Genomic DNA, 7,330 nt, shown 5'->3' on the forward strand with positions numbered 1-7,330 from the left:
CTATGGTTGTTCCGAAATATATATAGATGCGTCGACATGATAGGTCGAAACATTTTATACGTGTCTATGGTATCTCAAGATTACATAATATACAATACAAGTTGATTAAGTTATGGTTGGAATAGATTTGTTACCAATTTTCACGTAGCTAAAATGAGAAAAATTATCCAATCTTGTTTTACCCATAACTTCTTCATTTTAAATCCGTTTTGAGTGAATCAAATTGCTATGGTTTCATATTGAACTCTATTTTATGAATCTAAACAGAAAAAGTATAGGTTTATAGTCAGAAAAATAAGTTACAAGTCATTTTTGTAAAGGTAGTCATTTCAGTCGAAAGAACGACGTCTAGATGACCATTTTAGAAAACAAACTTCCACTTTGAGTTTAACCATGATTTTTGGATATAGTTTCATGTTCATAAGAAAAATCATTTTTCCAGAAGAACCACTTTAAAACCAAAGTTTATCATAGTTTTTAATTAACTAACCCAAAACAGCCCGCGGTGTTACTACGACGGCGTATGTCCGGTTTTACAGTGTTCTTCGTGTTTCCAGGTTTTAAATCATTAAGTTAGCATATCATATAGATATAGAACATGTGTTTAGATGATTTTAAAAGTCAAGTTAGAAGGATTAACTTTTGTTTGCGAACAAGTTTAGAATTAACTAAACTATGTTCTAGTGATTACAAGTTTAAACCTTCGAATAAGATAGCTTTATATGTATGAATAGAATGATGTTATGAACATTATTACTACCTCAAGTTTTCTGGATAAAGCTACTGGAAATGAGAAAAATAGATCTAGCTTCAAAGGATCCTTGGATGGCTTGAAAGTTCTTGAAGCAGAATCATGACACGAAAAACAAGTTCAAGTAAGATTTCCACTCGAAATAAGATTGTTATAGTTATAGAAATTGAATCAAAGTTGGAATATGAGTATTACCTTGTATTAGAAAGATATCTTACTGTAACTAAGAAAGATTTCTTGAGGTTGGATGATCACTCTACAAGATTGGAAGTAAGATAGCAAACTTGGAAGTATTCTTGATTTTATGAAACTAGAACTTGTAGAATTTATGAAGAACACTTAGAACTTGAAGATAGAACTTGAGAGAGATCAATTATATGAAGAAAATTGAAGAATGAAAGTGTTTGTAGGTGTTTTTGGTCGTTGGTGTATGGATTAGATATAAAGGATATGTAATTTTATTTTCATGTAAATAAGTCATGAATGATTACTCATATTTTTGTAATTTTATGAGATATTTCATGCTAGTTGCCAAATGATGGTTCCCACATGTGTTAGGTGACTCACATGGGCGGCTAAGAGCTGATCATTGGAGTGTATATACCAATAGTACATACATCTAAAAGCTGTGTATTGTACGAGTACGAATACGGGTACATACGAGTAGAATTGTTGATGAAACAGAACGAGGATGTAATTGTAAGCATTTTTTTTAAGTAGAAGTATTTTGATAAGTGTCTTGAAGTCTTTCAAAAGTTTATGAATACATATTAAAACACTACATGTATATACATTTTAACTGAGTCGTTAAGTCATCGTTAGTCGTTACATGTAAGTGTTGTTTTGAAACCTTTAGGTTAACGATCTTGTTAAATGTTGTTAAACCAATGTTTATAATATCAAATGAGATTTTAAATTATTATATTATCATGATAATATGATGTATGAATATCTCTTAATATGATATATATACATTAAATGTCGTTACAACGATAATCGTTACATATATGTCTCGTTTCAAAATCATTAAGTTAGTAGTCTTGCTTTTACATATGTAGTTCATTGTTAATATACTTAATGATATGTTTACTTATCATAATATCATGTTAACTATATATATATATATATATATATATATATATATATATATATATATATATATATATATATATATCCATATATATATGTCATCATATAGTTTTTACAAGTTTTAACGTTCGTGAATCACCGGTCAACTTGGGTGGTCAATTGTCTATATGAAACCTATTTCAATTAATCAAGTCTTAACAAGTTTGATTACTTAACATGTTGGAAACACTTAATCATGTAAATAACAATTTCATTTAATATATATATAAACATGGAAAAGTTCGGGTCACTACATTAAGCATATTAGCAAGTAGCAAGTAATACTCACATAGCAAGAGATAGTTATTCTAAGATCAATCATATAGATACTTGTACAACTTATAATTCAAGCACTTAACAAGTATAGTGTGCAATATAGCACATTACATGATTAATGTGTAAGCACACATTAATATCCAACACATGCACAAGGGAAGAGAAATCTTTAGTTGGGACTTGGTGACCATCCTAAATGTATCTAAGTGTATTTTAGGATTACAAGTCATTATTAGTTAACCTTGAGAGCATTGTTCCTCATTTAGCCTTAATTAATCACTAAGTCATTTCTAATAGCAATCATTGTTCTAGTGACATTAGCTTAAGTGTGTTGGTACTTGATGATCATACTAAGAATATCTAGATAAGAATTAAGATTACAAGTTGTTGATTAACACTTAAGTGTTATGCCTAATCTTGGTTAATTTGTCATTAAGATGTCACTAGGCGTAATTAATCACAATTAGTGTTTTTATGACCAAACTCAATTAAGTATGGAGAGGGCATCTATTCTAAGCATGTTTAGAAAGGTTTCATGAATTATAGATATCGGGAACTGGTCAAACTTTATTTGGTCAAAATCGAAGACAGAAGAAACTGCGGTCGCACTGCGGTTGACCGTGGTGGCGACCGTGCAACTTGTTTCCACAAAACTACGTTGCAATTCAGTTTGGGGTTTCACGGTTGACTATGTGGTCGACCGTACCTCGACCGTGTGTTTGCCTGAACTTTTAATTTCATTCTTTAATGTGACAACCCGGAAATTTCCAACCAAATTTAAACTTTATCTTTATATTATTCCGACACGATAAGCAAAGTTTGTTAAGTTAAATCTCAAGAATTTTAAATTGTGTTCATACATTCATTATAACCTCGACCAAATTCTGACGATTCACGAACTGTTATATATAAATAAATATGTATATATATGTATATATATATATATATATATATTATAACTTGAGAATATTAATAAAGTATTAAACGTATAATACTTTACATGAACGTATTTGTTTTAATATGTTTATCGATGGAATTAGAAGATAATATCAAATGATTAATTTATCAGATACATTGTGATATGATTACGGGTCTATGTTATGAGGTCCACTGTGATTTAAGAAATCTATTCTTTTTGACAACATTCAAAAAATGGTAAAGTAATTTATAAGTAAGAACGTGGAGTGTAAATAATTTAGATGTTGGATATCGACAAGTTAAGTAACTCGACATTTTTCATTAAGATGATTTCATACGTTTATTTAACCTTTGAACTTTATCCCATGCTTCACCAACAGACTGTAATTTAAAAACTTGAAACCTATTATGAATATATATGATTCTACTTTTCTACAACGTTTTATGATATAACGATTTCCATTATTTTAACCTTTAAAAAATGATTCTTAAATATATTTAGTTTTGGAAAACAAAATTATCATATTTATTTGATTTAGTTTCAAACGTACAAAAACGTTTTCAGTTTAAAAAGAACTTTATTATTAAAACGTATATAACTTTTATAAATATCTAGAACCACTTTTGACAACTCATTACTTAACCAGTATGATAAAGATAACCATATTTATATTTTATTTTATTAAATATATATAACAATTTAAATTAATATTATATATATTTATACGCGTATTATACGTACATAGTTTTATACTTTTACTATACTTAAACTTTACCTTTACTTTATTTTTACTTTACTTTAACTTTAATAATTCACTTTAATAATTCATACTTTAATAATTTACTTTAATAATTCATACTTTAATAATTCACTTTAATAATTCATACTTTAATAATTCACTTTAATAATTAATACTTTAATAATTCACTTTAATAATTCAAAAATCTATTATAAATATAATTCAATAGGTTTCATTATTTTATAGAAACATGAAAATATTTTTCTCTAAACTCTCTCAATCGATTTACATATATATATTTACTCCGTATTATTTCAAGATATTATTAGTATACATAAAATATTACGACGGAGTGCTGTCCGAGTAATTTCGAAATTATTTTTCGAGCGGGATAGAGCTAAGGAAATTATGGGTTATAGCTATGGAGGTTATGGGTATGGTTCGGGAGTATTGCTCGTGAGTCAAACTAGTGTTTATCATCTCCGTTGCGTCTACGTACTTTTCCTGCAATATTGAATCTCAATATTGATACGTGAGCACTCATAACTTAACTTTTATATATTATTAGTGTATCCCTGACTAGTGCTCGAGTATATAGGATTATGCATGCTTATATGTTCGTTATTGTCGTTAGATAGGTTATGTCGAATCTTGAATTAAATACATATGCTATTAAGATAAGGTATATGATATGCATGTCATTGGAAAGCTAGCGAAAAATTGAGAACTTTTCATTTAGATATCGAATGGTTTCGATGAACGATTTAGAAGTTATAGTCAATTGAATTTTTGTATTATTATTAAAAATGATTATTATTATCGTCGTTATTATCGTCGTTATAATCTAATTATTATTATTTTTATTATTATTATTATTATTATTATTATTATTATTATTATTATTATTATTATTATTATTATTACTATTATTATTATTATTATCATTGTCGTTATTAATAAAAGATATTATTGTTATTTTTATTATTATTACTATCGTTATTATCGTTAAGGTTATAATTAGTATTATTATTAGTATTATTATTATTATCATTCAAATAGTTATTAGTATTATCATTAATATTATTATTATTAGTATTATTATTATAATTAAAACTAATATTAGTAAGATCTAATTATTATGATTACTATTATTATTATTAATATGAACGTGATATAAAAGATGACTAAAAGCTATTAAACGAAGCAATTAGGAAATAATGAGTATGAGTATCATGATGAAATTAAGATATTGTAAGATATTGATTTAAAGGAAAAATATCGTTTTCATTATTTTACTATTATTATTAAAAGTACTATTAATATTAAAACTATCATTTTTACTAAAATTATTATTTTTAATAAAAATATCATTGTTAATATGAAACATCATTATTATTATCATTTTAGTACTATTGTTAATAAAAATAATCATTTTATCATTTTTAGAAAATATAATTATTGTTATTTTTATTAGTAGAATAATAATAATTATTACAAAATAATACAACTTTTACTTATTATTATTATTATTATTATTATTATTATCAATATTATTTTATCAAATAAATATGTGATACAAAGATATTTTACTACGTATAATATAATTACATTAATAATAACTATTATATTATTTTTATGATATTAAATGAACTTTATAAATTTTATTACTCAAGATATATAAAAGTATATTTTTAGTATATAAATTTTAATATAAAATTTTATTTATTAATAAAAGAACTATATTATTTACTTTAACAAAATCTATTAAAAATATTTAAATAAATAAAACGACTATATTTAACTATATAATAATCATGTATAAATTTTGAAAGACATTTTGGTCAATATGACTTTTGTTGACTTTTGCATATTTAGTCTCGAGCATTAGGATTGTGATACACTACGACTTGACCTAAATTGTTAGACATATATTGATCAAACATATAAATATATATAATTAATATAGGTTCGTAAATCCAAGGCCAACATTGCACTTGTTCAATGACGTCATATGTATTTTTACTACAAAATACAGTATTGTGAGTTTCATTTGCTCCCTTTTAAATGCTTTTGCAATATATATTTTTGGGACTGAGAATACATGCGTTCTTTTATAAATGTTTGACGAAATAGACACAAGTACTCAAAAATTACATTCTATGGTTGGATTATCGAAATCGAATATCACCCCTTTTAGCTTGGTAGCCTAAGAATTAGGGAACAGTACCCCTAATTGACGCGAATCCTAAAGATAGATCTATGGGCCTAACAAACCCCATCCGGGTTACGGATGCTTTAGTACTTCGATTGTTATACAGACGAGAGGATTCTGTTTTGTGGATATTCTATATGCATCTTGTTAATGTCGGTTACCAGGTGTTCACCATATGAATGATTTTACCTTAATGCAGACGAGAGGATTCTGCTTGAGGATTATGTTTATGAAAAATGAAAAATCTTGTGGTCTATTATATTATTGGAAATGATTTTAACTTTATGCAGATGAGAGGATTCTGCTATTGGAATTATGTTTAATAAAAATCTTGTCGTTTATTAAAATAATGGAAATGAATGATTATGATAAACTAATGAACTCACCAACCTTTTGGTTGACACTTGAAAGCATGTTTATTCTCAAGTTTGAAAGAAATCTTCTGCTGTGCATTAGCTCATTTTAAGGATATTACTTGGAGTCATTCATGGCATATTTCGAAAGACGTTGCATTCGAGTCATTGAGTTCATCAAGATTATTATTAAGTCAATTATAGTTGGATGTATTATGAAATGGTATGCATGCTGTGAACTTTAGATGTGAATAAAGTTTGTCTTTTAAAAACGAATGCAATGTTTGTAAAATGTATCATATAGAGGTCAAATACCTCGCGATGTAATCAACTATTGTGAATCATTTATAATGTATGTGAACGGGTCCTTTCAGTTGGTATCAGAGCGGTGGTCTTAGCGAACCAGGTCTGCATTAGTGTGTCTAACTGATAGTCGTTAGGATGCATTAGTGAGTCTGTACTTTGACCGTGTCTGCATTGTCAAAAGTTTTGCTTATCATTTTTGTCGGAAATTGCCTGATTATCATTCTTAGTCTAGACACGTCTTACTGCATTGATTGCATGAATAGTGTATAGACAAAGTTCATATCTTAGCGTATCTGTTACTGTAAACTTTGCCTGACATATCCCGTAAATTCCTCCGTAATCTACGAAATCTTTTGCGCTATATATATAGATATTCTATGTAATTAGAATACCACCCGATAGCCGGAAAATCATTTCATATCGAAAAATCCTTTATTCAATCGAACGAAATGTAATTCGTCATTAGTTCAAGTCCCTCGAATTCCGATATGGAATCCCACTCAAGCTCCGAAAGCAGTGTGACTGGAATGGATCAACCAATCAGCCATCATCTATTTTGGATGAATTGGGGATGGGTTCGTAGCATCCTCAATCAATGGAGACAAGAAGAAGGCGATCCTTTCCATCCACCACATTGCCCTCTTGG

This window comes from Rutidosis leptorrhynchoides, chromosome 10, assembly GCF_046630445.1.
Source record: "Rutidosis leptorrhynchoides isolate AG116_Rl617_1_P2 chromosome 10, CSIRO_AGI_Rlap_v1, whole genome shotgun sequence".
Classification (NCBI taxonomy): Eukaryota; Viridiplantae; Streptophyta; class Magnoliopsida; order Asterales; family Asteraceae; genus Rutidosis; species Rutidosis leptorrhynchoides.